Consider the following 13,948-nt stretch of genomic DNA (forward strand, 5'->3'; position numbering starts at 1 on the left):
GTAAGCTACTGGTCTGACACGATCAATAATCTTGAATGGTCCAATATACCTTGGATTTAATTTCTCTCGTTTACCAAATCGAACAACGCCTTTCTAAGGTGCAACTTTAAGCATGACCATCTCTCCAATTTCAAATTCTATATCTTTTCTTTTAATGTCAGCGTAGCTCTTTTGTCGACTTTGGGCGGTTTTCAACCGTTGTTGAATTTGGATGATCTTCTCGGTAGTTTCTTGTATTATCTCCGGACCCATAATCTGTCTATCCCCCACTTCACTCCAACAAATCGGAGACCTGCACTTTCTACCATAAAGTGCTTCAAATGGCGCCATCTCAATGCTTGAATGGTAGCTGTTGTTGTAGGAAAATTCTGCTAACGGTAGATGTCGATCCCAATTGTTTCCAAAATCAATAACACATGCTCGTAGCATGTCTTCAAGTGTTTGTATCGTCCTTTCGTATAATTTTATTCGTGAATCTTCAATTGTCTAGACGCATAAGCAATCACCTTCGTTCGTTGCATTAATACACAACCGAGACCTTGCTTTGATGTGTCACAATAAATCACAAAATCATCATTCCCTTCAAGCAATGACAATATAGGTGCCCTAGTTAGCTTTTTCTTCAATAACTGAAACGCTTTCTCTTATTCATCCTTCCATTCAAATTTCTTCCCTTTATGCGTTAATCCAGTCAAAGGTTTTGCTATTTTGGAGAAATCTTGGATGAACCTTCTGTAGTAACCAGCCAATCCTAAAAATTGACGTATATGCTTCGGAGTTTTTGGGGTTTCCTACTTTTCAACGATTTCGATCTTTGCCGGGTCCACCTGGATACCTTCTTTGTTCACTATGTGACCGAGGAATTGAACTTCTTCCAACCAAAATGCACACTTTGAAAACTTAGCGTACAGTTTTTCTTTCCTCAATACTTCTAGCACTTTTCTCAAATGTTCTGCGTGCTCTTGATCATTCTTTGAGTAAATAAGTATGTCATCGATGAAAACAATGACAAACTTGTCAATATATGGCCCACACACTCGGTTCATAAGGTCCATGAACACAGCTGGTGCGTTAGTCAATCCAAACGGCATAACCATAAACTCGTAATGACCATAACGCGTCCTAAAAGCAGTTTTTAGAATATCATCTTCTTTCACCCGCATTTGATGATACCCGGAACATAATTCAATCTTTGAATAAACAGACGAGCCTTGTAGTTGATCAAATAAGTCGTCGATTCTCGGTAGTGGGTAGCAGTTCTTGATGGTAAGTTTGTTCAACTCTCGGTAGTCGATACACAACCTGAATGTACCATCTTTCTTCTTGAAAAACAAAACAGGAGCTCCCCACGGTGATGTGCTTGGTCGAATGAAACCACGTTCTAAAAGTTCTTGTAATTGACTTTGCAATTCTTTCATCTCACTGGGTGCGAGTCTGTAAGGAGCACGAGCTATTGGTGCAGCTCCTGGTACAAGATCTATTTGAAATTCAACGGATCGATGTGGGGGTAATCCCGGTAATTCTTTCGGAAATTCATCGGGAAATTCTTTTGCGACGGGAATATCATTGATGCTCTTTTCTTCAGTTTGTACTTTCTCGATGTGTGCTAGAACAGCATAGCAACCTTTTCTTATTAGTTTTTGTGGCTTCAAATTACTAATAAGATGTAGCTTCATGTTGCCCTTTTCACCGTACACCATTAAGGGTTCTCCTTCTTCTCGTACAATGCAAATTGCATTTTTATAACATACGATCTCTGCTTTCACCTTCTTCAGCCAGTCCATGCCAACTATTACATCAAAACTCCCTAACTCTACTGGTATCAAATTAATCTTAAATATTTCGCTACCCAGTTTAATTTCTCGATTCCGGCATATATTATCTGCTGAAATTAATTTACCGTTTGCTAATTCGAGTAAAAATTTACTATCCAACGGCATCAATGGACAACTTAATTTAGCACAAAAATCTCTACTCATATAGCTTCTATCCGCACCCGAATCAAATAAAACGTAAGCAGATTTATTGTCAATAAGAAACGTACCCGTAACAAGCTCCGGGTCTTCCTGTGCCTCTGCCGCATTAATATTGAAAACTCTTCCGCGGCCTTGTCCATTCATGTTCTCCTGGTTCGGTCAATTTCTAATAATGTGGCCCGATTTTCCACATTTATAACAAACTACATTGGCATAACTTGCTCCGACACTACTTGCTCCACCATTACTCGTTCCTACACCATTTGTTCCTTTCATTCTGTTAACCCCTGGTCCGTAGACCTCACACTTCGCCGTGCTATGACCATTTCTTTTACACTTGTTGCAAAATTTGGCACAGAACCCCGAGTTATGCTTTTCACACCTTTGGCATAGTTGCTTCTGATTTTTGTTGTTGTTGCAGTTATTATTGTTGTTGGGATGATTGTTGTAGTTGCTGTTGTTGTTGTTGTTGTTGTTGTTGTTGTTGTTGTTGTTGTTGTTGTTGTTGTTGTTGTTGTTAGGCCATTTGTTGTAGTTGCGATTGATGTTGCGATTATTGGGATAGTTGTTGCGATTATTGTTGTAATTGCTGTTGTTGTTGTATTGGTGATTCTTATCACCGTTTTCCTCCCACTTTCTTTTGACTTGCTTCACATTGGCCTCTTCAGCAGTCTGTTCTTTAATTCTTTCTTCAATCTGGTTCACTAGTTTGTGAGCCATTCTACATGTCTGTTGTATGGAGGTGGGCTCGTGTGAACTTATATCTTCTTGGATTCTTTCCGGTAATCCTTTCACAAACGCGTCGATCTTCTCTTCCTCATCTTCGAACGTTCTCGGACACAATAGGCACAATTCTGTGAATCGTCTTTCGTACGTGGTAATATCAAATCCTTGGGTTCGTAACCCTCTAAGTTTTGTCTTGAGCTTATTGACCTCGGTTCTGGGATGGTACTTCTCGTTCATCAAGTGCTTGAATGCTGACCACGGTAGTGCGTACGCATCATCTTGTCCCACTTGCTCTAGATAGGTATTCCACCATGTTAATGCCGAACCTGTGAAGGTATGCGTAGCGTACTTCACTTTTTCCTCTTCAGTACACTTACTTATGGCAAACACCGATTCGACCTTCTCGGTCCACCGTTTCAATCCGATCGGTCCTTCGGTTCCATCAAATTCCAAAGGTTTGCAGGCAGTGAATTCTTTGTAGGTGCATCCTACACGATTTCCTGTACTGCTAGATCCAAGGTTATTGTTGGTATGTAGCGCAGCCTGTACTGCGGCTATGTTTGAAGCTAGAAAAGTACGGAATTCCTCTTCATTCATATTCACGGTGTGTCGAGTAGTCGGTGCCATTTCCTTCAAAATAGTCAAATGGAACAAGTTAATCATACAGAATATTAAGAGTAGTTAATAGTATTTCGTAGCATAATATGAACTCATTTATAAAAGCTTTTTCTTCATATTAGCGTTTTATAAGTTTAAATTCGGGTAGTACCTACCCATTAAGTTCATACTTAGTAGCTAATATACAATTCAACTACTACAATTCTATATGAAAAACTGATTATAATAATATTTTGCGTTCAAACTTTTATACAATATTTTACAAACTTACAATACCGCTTATTTTACATAAAGCATGAAATATAGCACACAATAACTTTGATACAAGATAGTTGTTAAGATAATTCTAGCTAGTATACAAGTCGTTCAGCAAAGGCAATAAAGACACGTAATTCATACGTCCAGAAACAAGTCATGCATTCTAGTTTTACTAGGACTACTTCCCATCCTTGGTCTTGTGGAACATAACCGTTATGGCCGTTGATAAGACAGCGTGTTGTAACGTCATCAAAGGGACGAGGGTTACGTAATGACCAACAGTCTCGTAATAACCTAAAAACCTCATTTCTTACCCCAATTACCGACTCCGTCACTTGTGGGAACGTTTTCTTTAATAGTTGTAGCCCGATGTTCTTTTTCTCACTTTGGTGAGAAGTGAACATTACTAACCCGTAAGCATAGCATGCTTCTTTATGTTGCATGTTAGCCGCTTTTTCTAAATCATGAAGTCCTATATTCGGATACATTGAGTCAAAATAATTTCTTAACCCGTTGCGTAAAATAGCATTTGGGTTTCCCGCAATATATGCGTCAAAGAAAACACATCGTAACTTATGGGTTTCCCAATATGATATCCCCCATCTTTCAAACGAAAGTCTCTTATAAACCAAGACATTCTTGGAACGTTCTTCGAATGTCTTACAAACTGATTTCGCCGTAAATAGTTGTGCCGAAGAATTCTGACCGACTCTAGACAAGATTTCATCAATCATGTCTCCGGGTAGGTCTCTTAAAATATTGGGTTTCTATCTATTTTGTGTTTTTATACTGTAAAATAGACAAGAGTTAGATTCATAAAAAAAATTACTTATTAATGCAAGCAATTTTTACATATATCATAAAGCATAAGCACACTATATTACATATATTACACCACATGAATACAACTATCTTATTCTGACTCGCTCGTTTCTTCTTCTTCGGTTTTGGTTCGTTTTGCCAAGTTTCTAGGGATATATGATGATCCCCTAATACGAGCTGTCATTTTCCACAACGGTTTAGAAAAACCTGGTGGTTTAGAGGTTCCCGGATCATTGTTACAACTTAAGGGCTTCGGGGGTTGACGATACATATAAAGTTCATCGGGGTTGGAATTAGATTTCTCTATTTTTATGCCCTTTCCCTTATTATTTTCTTTTGCCTTTTTAAATTCAGTTGGGGTAATTTCTATAACATATTCGGAATTCTCGTCGGAATTCGATTCATCGGAGAATTGGTAATCCTCCCAATATTTTGCTTTCTTGGCGGAAACACCATTGACCATAATTAACCTTGGTCGGTTGGTTGAGGATTTTCTTTTACTTAACCGTTTTATTATTTCCCCCACCGGTTCTATTTCCTCCTCCGGTTCCTCCTCTTCCGGTTCTGATTCTTTTTCCGGTTCTGATTCTTCTTCCGGTTCTTCTTCGGGAACTTGTGAATCAGTCCAATATATATTCGACTCTTCATTATTATTAGGTGAGTCAATGGGATTTGTGCTAGAGGTAGACATCTATCACACAATATCAAACATGTTAAGAGATTAATATATCACATAATATATACATGTTAATAATATATAGTTTCCAACAAAAATGTTAAGCAATCATTTTTAAAGAAAACACGGTCGAAGTCCAGACTCACTAATGCATCCTAACAAACTCGATAAGACACACTAATGCAAATTTTCTGGTTCTCTCAGACCAACGCTCTGATACCAACTGAAATATCCCGTTCTTATTGATTAAAAACGTTCCATATTAATTGATTTCGTTGCGAGGTTTTGACCTCTATATGAGACGTTTTTCAAAGACTGCATTCATTTTAAAACAAACCATAACCTTTATTTCATCAATAAAGGTTTAAAAAGCTTTACGTAGATTATCAAATAATGATAATCTAAAATATCCTATTTACACGCGACCATTACATAATGGTTTACAATACAAATATGTTACAACGAAATAAGTTTCTTAAATGCAGTTTTTACACAATATCATACAAGCATGGACTCCAAATCTCGTCATTATTTAAGTATTTTACAGCGAAAGCTCTTAATAATCACCTGAGAATGAACATGCTTAAAACGTCAACAAAAATGTTGGTGAGTTATAGGTTTAACCTATATATTATCAAATCATAATAATAGACCACAAGATTTCAAATTTCAATACACATCCCATACATAGAGATAAAAATCATTCATATGGTGAACACCTGGTAACCGACATTAACAAGATGCATATATAAGAATATCCCCATCATTCCGGGACACCCTTCGGATATGATATAAATTTCGAAGTACTAAAGCATCCGGTACTTTGGATGGGGTTTGTTAGGCCCAATAGATCTATCTTTAGGATTCGCGTCAATTAGGGTGTCTGTTCCCTAATTCTTAGATTACCAGACTTAATAAAAAGGGGCATATTCGATTTCGATAATTCAACCATAGAATGTAGTTTCACGTACTTGTGTCTATTTTGTAAATCATTTATAAAACCTGCATGTATTCTCATCCCAAAAATATTAGATTTTAAAAGTGGGACTATAACTCACTTTCACAGATTTTTACTTCGTCGGGAAGTAAGACTTGGCCATTGGTTGATTCACGAACCTATAACAATATATACAATCTTGTTTTACCTATAACTTCTTCATTTTAAATCCATTTTGAGTGAATCAAATTGCTATGGTTTCATATTGAACTCTATTTTATGAATCTAGACAGAGAAAGTATAGGTTTATAGTCTAAAAAATAAGTTACAAGTCGTTTTTGTAAAGGTAGGCATTTCAGTCGAAAGAACGACGTCTAGATGACCATTTTAGAAAACATACTTCCACTTTGAGTTTAACCATGATTTTTGGATATAGTTTCATGTTCATAATAAAAATCATTTTCCCAGAATAACAACTTTTAAATCAAAGTTTATCATAGTTTTTAATTAACTAACCCAAAACAGCCCGCGGTGTTACTACGACGGCGTAAATCCGATTTTACGGTATTTTTCGTGTTTCCAGGTTTTAAATCATTAAGTTAGCATATCATATAGATATAGAACATGTGTTTAGTTGATACTAAAAGTCAAGTTAGAAGGATTAACTTTTATTTGCGAACAAGTTTAGAATTAACTAAACTATGTTCTAGTGATTACAAGTTTAAACCTTCGAATAAGATAGCTTTATATGTATGAATCGAATGATGTTATGAACATCATTACTACCTCAAGTTCCTTGTATAAACCTACTGGAAATGATAAAAATAGATCTAGCTTCAAAGGATCCTTGGATGGCTTAAAAGTTCTTGAAGCAGAATCATGACACGAAAACAATTTCAAGTAAGATTTCCACTCGAAATAAGATTGTTATAGTTATAGAAATTGAATTAAAGTTTGAATATGATTATTACCTTGTATTAGAAAGATAACCTACTGTAAGTAACAAAGTTTCTTGATCTTGGATGATTACTTGGAATGGATTTAGAAAACTTGGAAGTAAACTTGCAATCTTGGAAGTATTCTTGATTTTATGAAACTAGAACTTTTGGAATTTATGAAGAACACTTAGAAATTGAAGATAGAACTTGAGAGAGATCAATTAGATGAAGAAAATTGAAGAATGAAAGTGTTTGTAGGTGTTTTTAGTCGTTGGTGTATGGATTAGATATAAAGGATATGTAATTTCGTTTTCATGTAAATAAGTCATGAATGATTACCCATATTTTTGTAATTTTATGAGATATTTCATGCTAGTTGCCAAATGATGGTTCCCACATGTGTTAGGTGACTCACATGGGATGCTAAGAGCTGATCATTGGAGTGTATATACCAATAGTACATACATCTAAAAGCTGTGTATTGTACGAGTACGAATACGGGTGCATACGAGTAGAATTGTTGATGAAACTGAAAGATGATGTAATTGTAAGCAATTTTGTTAAGTAGAAGTATTTTGATAAGTGTCTTGAAGTCTTTCAAAAGTGTATGAATACATATTAAAACACTACATGTATATACATTTTAACTGAGTCGTTAAGTCATCGTTAGTCGTTACATGTAAGTGTTGTTTTGAAACCTTTAGGTTAACGATCTTGTTAAGTGTTGTTAACCCAATGTTTATAATATCAAATGAGATTTTAAATTATTATATTATCATGATATTATGATGTATAAATATATCTTAATATGATATATATATACATTAAATGTCGTTACAACGATAATCGTTACATATATGTCTCGTTTCAAAATCATTAAGTTAGTAGTCTTGTTTTTACATATGTAGTTCATTGTTAATATACTTAATGATATGTTTACTTATCATAATATCATGTTAACTATATATATATATCCATATATATGTCATCATATAGTTTTTACAAGTTTTAACGTTGGTGAATCACCGGTCAACTTGGGTGGTCAATTGTCTATATGAAACCTATTTTAATTAATCAAGTCTTAACAAGTTTGATTGCTTAACATGTTGGAAACACTTAATCATGTAAATAACAATTTCATTTAATATATATAAACATGGAAAAGTTCGGGTCACTACATGTTAATGGTGCCACTTAGCCATTTTTGTGACCATAGTTGTGGGACATAGCCTTTTTGTCCAATTGATAATTATGCACATAGCCGTGTTTGTGCATAGGGTGGCGAGTAATAGCCGTGTTTTACTCCCACGTGGTTGTCCGTATTAATTGTTGCCCATAGCCGCGTTTGTGCACATGATTGTGAGTAATAGTCGTGTTTTACTCACTCATTGATCAAGTGATGCCATAGCCGTTTTGGAACACTTGGGGGTGATGCCATAGCCGTTTTTAGAACACCTCGGGGGTTAGCATACCATAGCCGTGTTTGGGAGCTAACGGTTGTTATGAACATCGATGACTTGTTTAGCGAAGTCATTCTCTTGCGAAGAATTTGTTAATCCATGGGTTATAGTTGTTGATGGTAGCATTTAATTATTACTATGATTATTTATGCTAATGAGGTTGCTAGTTGTACGTTTGATGATACTAGCCTTGTTAAGAGTTGTTATTCGATTGTATGCGTTATATGGTATCGTGGATGCGAGTAGGTAAGTTTTATATGCATGTATATATTTATTCTACTCACTAAGCGTTAGCTTACCCTCTCGTTGTTTACCTTTTTAGGATCCGGCTTGGATAAGGGCAAAGGTATTCGCTTGGAGTAGTGGCTCTCGGGGGTTTTAGCATTTTGGAAAGTTCGGCCAAGATTTGGGTAGTTTAACCCCAAACACCATGCTCTAGATGTCGTTTGGTATTTAAACTTTTGTGGTCGAAACTTATATTTTAGAACGAAATTGTAAAACGGGTCGTTGTGGGCCCCGTGATGTAAACTCGGTTTTTATTGTGGAAATCTCTTAGTTTTACTTATATTGATGTGTTGTGATAATTGGTTTCGTTGAAAAGTGTCGGGAGTCGGGTTTTTCGCACACAAGTAAAGGCAAACTGATCAGTAGGTTTTAGTTCATTGGGACGCCGTCCCAAATCTTTGGACGCCGTCCCAGTTTTAAGTGCTGGACGACGTCCCGATTTCTGGACGCCGTCCAGATGGGCAGTCACAGAATTTTTTTTTTTTTTGTGTCGTGTTTTTGTTATAATGAGGGTTGGGTCGTTACAAGTGGTATCAGAGCATGGTCTAAGGGATTTAGGTGACTTGAGATAGGCGCCTAGACTTAGACTTTTGTGTTGTTGAATTATATGCGGGACTTGTAGGATTACGGGTCGGTGCGGGGGTTTGATTAGTTTTTATGTATAGGTGGATTAACCATGCTATATTATGACGTTACTAATCGTGTATTAATGTTTTGGACATCGAGCGAGATGGTTGTGATACGTTTGAGTGTGGCACGGCATGTGAGCGTAATAGTGAGTCGCGACCACTATTACGGTTGCAAGTCAAGTCAAGCAATGACGTGTGACAAGTATTGAGCTAGATGTGGTGTGTGTGCGGTCATATGCATAGGTATATATGTGTATAAATTCGTTGGTGATGTCTAATCCGTTTTTAATCTTTAGAATGAAGACGAGAAACTGAACGGATACAAATGGCGATGGTGGTCCTTCTCATACGGAGGAAGCGGATGAAATGACCACTAAGATAGAGGCCGCTCTAGAAAACTATGTTTCGGTATTCTCTCGGAAGGTTAAGCAAATTCTTGAAGAGTCGGTTTCGGAACAAACTGTCGATATGATTCAAGGACGGATGACTAATGCCGTTAAAGAAGAAGTTGAAAGGAGGTTTCCTAGACCTCAAGATGCTGGCGAATTGGGGTTTAGCTATAAGAACTTCTTAGCAACTAAGCCTCCTCACTTTCACGGGGATCCCGACCCCATGAAGAGTGCGGCTTGGATTTTCGATATTGAAGGTTGTTTTCGCACGACCGACTGCCCTCCCGAAAAGAAAACAAGCCTTGCTACTAGTTTCTTAAGGGGTCATGCTAAAGATTGGCTCGATATCAAGATTGATATGGTGGGCGATGCGGCTTTTGTAGGTTTATCTTGGGCGGATTTCAAGAAGGAGTTTTTCCTTGAGTATCGTACGCAAGCGGATCTTTTCAAATTGCGCAACGCGTTAAGGAACATGCGTCAAGGGTCTTTGGACCTAAACACTCTCAAAACCAATTTTCTCACCAAGGCGCATTTTTTCCCCGAGTATGTGGGGAATGATCAATTATTAATGGAAGACTTTCATGCGACCCTTAGAGATTTGAAGGGTAAGATTAGTATTGGTCATGTTGAGACTTTTGCTAAGCTATTGGCGGTGGCGAAAGGGTTTGAAGCGCAAGATCCGGTTCCGGTTTCGGTGGTTATTTATAGGTCGAATAAGAGAAAATTTGGGGCATCTAATTACTCCAATAAGAAAAGCAAGGGTGTGTCCGAAAGCGTCGGAAGTGTGAAGAAGGGTGGTTCGAATACTTTTACGCCTACTTGTTATAGTTGTGGGAAGCCGGGTCACTACGCCCGTGATTGTTTGGCTAAGTCGGTCACGTGCTTTAATTGTCAAAAGACGGGGTACCGGAAGGCGGAATGTCCCGAATTATCAAATGACCAAGTGAAGAAGCTAGAAAGGGCGGCGGGTACGGCTAGAGCAAGAAACTACTTGATGACCAACGATGAAGCTAAGCAATCCAACGACGTTGTCTCAGGTACTTTTATGGTTAGTTCTAATCCGGCAAGGATACTATTTGATAGCGGTGCCAATTTATCATTTGTGTCTCCGCGTTTTGTGTCTAAGCTTAATAGGCCGCTAGCTAAGTTAAGTCATCCGGTAGAAGTCGAAATAGCGGATGGTAAGACGGTGCTAGGGGTTGATGTGTGTAAAGATTGCAATGTTATGTTTGGTACCGAAATCTTTAAGATCGATCTTATTCCGATGACTTTGGGTGAATTTGATATTGTTGTGGGTATGGATTGGCTCGATCGTTATAGAGCCGATATTGCGTGTCATGAAAAGTTCATCCGGGTGAAGGCCCCAAGTGGGGGAGAGTTAATTATTCATGGCGATAAACGTAGAATACTTTTGCCGGTATGCACTTTTGCACGGGCGCGTCGTTTCCTTGTTAGTGGGGGTATGGCTTTTCTTGCCCATGTTATTGATACTCGTGATGAGCCACCACCTATCCGTGAAATTCTGGTGGTAAGTGAATTTGAAGATGTTTTTCCGAATGATTTACCGGGTGTTCCGGCGGAAAGACAAGTTGAATTTCGCATTGACTTGGTTCCGGGAGCTACTCCCATTGCTAAAACTCCTTATCGTTTAGCGCCGACGGAAATGCAAGAATTGTTTAATCAAATTTAAGAGTTACTTGAGAAGGGTTTTATTCGACCGAGTGGTTCGCCATGGGGTGCTCCGGTTTTATTCGTGAAAAAGAAGGATGGAAGTATGCGTATGTGCATTGATTATCGGGAGTTAAATAAATTGACGATCAATAATCGTTATCCGTTGCCTAGGATTGACGATTTATTCGACCAACTCCAAGGTGCGACGTATTTCTCAAAAATTGACCTACGGTCCGGCTATCCTCAAATGCGGGTCCGTGAGGAAGATATCGAGAAAACGGCCTTTCGTACACGTTATGGGCATTTTGAATTCGTAGTTATGCCTTTTGGTCTTACGAATGCATCGGCGGCATTCATGGATCTTATGAACCGAGTGTGCCAACCTATGTTAGACAAGTCGGTAATTGTGTTCATTGATGATATTCTTGTCTATTCTAAGAGTATGAAGGAACACGAACATCATTTGCGCGAAGTGTTGAAGACTTTAAGAAAAGAGAAGTTATATGCTAAGTACTCGAAGTGTGAATTTTGGCTAAGGGAGGTTCAATTCCTTGGCCATATTGTGAACATGGATGGTATTCAAGTGGATCCAGGGAAGATAGAGATGGTGAAGGATTGGGGACGACCGACTACGCCTACGGAAATCCGAAGTTTTCTCGAATTGGCTGGTTATTATCGTCGGTTTATCCGAGACTTTTCTAAGATTGCTTCTCTATTGACTAAGTTGACAAGGAAGAACACGAGTTTTAATTGGGGGAACGAGCAAGAAATTGCTTTTCAATTGTTGAAATAGAAATTGTGTCAAGCTCCAGTCTTGGTGTTGCCGGAAGGGGTAGATGATATGACGGTTTATTGTGATGCTTCTTTGAATGGGCTCGGGTGTGTTCTAATGCAACGAGGTAAATTCATCGCTTACTCCTCTCGCCAATTAAAGGAACATGAAAAGAAATACCCAACTCATGATCTCGAATTAGCGGCGGTGGTCCATGCTTTGAAAATTTGGCGCCATTACTTGTATGGTGTCAAGTGTACGATTTATTCGGATCACAAGAGTTTGAAACATCTTTTTGATCAACGGGATTTGAATTATCGTCAACGTAGATGGATGGATGTGGTGAAGGATTATGATTGTGAGATACTTTATCATCCGGGCAAAGCGAATGTGGTCGCGGATGCATTAAGCCGAAATAGTCACCACCCGGTGTTACGATTGGGATTGTTACGTATGATTATTACTAACGATTTTCTTGAAAAACTTGGTGTGATTCAAATAGAGGCTTACGTTCACAACAAGCATGCGGAACGAATTGTGGGGCAATCGGAATTCATTACGATGGGTTCGCGTAGTTTATTGTCTTTTCAAGAAAGAGTGTGGGTGCCTAAGATGGGTGATTTCCGAAAAGTGCTTCTTGATGAGGCGCACAAATCTAAGTATTCCATACATCCGGGTGTGACGAAGATGTACCATGATTTAAAGAAAGATTATTGATGGCCGGACATGAAACGCGACGTTGTTAAGTATGTTGAGCAATGCGTCACGTGTTTGCAAGTTAAAGCTGAACACCAAAAGCCGTATGGTAAGTTGCAACTGCTAGAAATTCCGATGTGGAAGTGGGAGCATATTACCGTGGATTTTATTACCAAGTTGCCGAAAACGGCAAGAACCCAATTTGATACTATTTGGGTGATCGTTGATAGATTGACGAAGAGTGCATTATTTCTTCCTATTAAAGAAGCAATTACATCGGAGGCGCTTGCGAAGATGTTCATTAAAGAGGTGACATCGAGACATGGCGTTCCCATGTCTATTGTTTCGGATCGGGACACGCGTTTTACTTCTCGATTTTGGAAAAAGTTCCATGAAGATATGGGTACGAGGGTGAATATGAGCACGGCATACCATCCTCAAACGGACGGTCAAACTGAACGTACGAATCAAACGTTGGAAGATATGTTACGTGCGTGTATTATTGACTTTGGTGGTAGTTGGGATGAACATTTACCGTTGGTGGAATTCTCGTACAATAATAGTTTTCACTCTAGTATTGGAATGCCACATATGAGATGTTATATGGTAGGAGGTGTCGAACCCCGATTTGTTGGGGTGAAGTGGGACAAAGAGAAGTCGGGAGCACCGACTTGGTATTGGAGACGAATAGCAAGATCGATATGATTCGGGCTCGTTTAAAGCCGGCGCAAGATAGACAAAAGTCTTATGTCGATAAACGTAGACGACCGATTGAGTTTCAAGAAGGTGACATGGTGATGCTTAAGGTTTCACCGTGGAAAGGTATTATTCGGTTTCGAAAGCGGGGAAAGTTAGCTCCTCGGTTTATTGGGCCATTTAAGATTTTGGCTCGTGTTGGTGAAGTTGCTTATCGGTTGGAATTACCCGAAGAGCTTGCGGGGATCCATAATACATTTCATGTTTCCCATCTCCGTAAGTGTCTTGCAGATGATTCGTCATGGATGCCACTAGATGAGATCGAGTTAAACAACAAGTTGGAGTATGTCAAAGAACCGATTGCTATACTTGATGAAAGGGTGAAAATGTTGCGTAACA

This window comes from Rutidosis leptorrhynchoides, chromosome 10, assembly GCF_046630445.1.
Source record: "Rutidosis leptorrhynchoides isolate AG116_Rl617_1_P2 chromosome 10, CSIRO_AGI_Rlap_v1, whole genome shotgun sequence".
Lineage (NCBI taxonomy): Eukaryota > Viridiplantae > Streptophyta > Magnoliopsida > Asterales > Asteraceae > Rutidosis > Rutidosis leptorrhynchoides.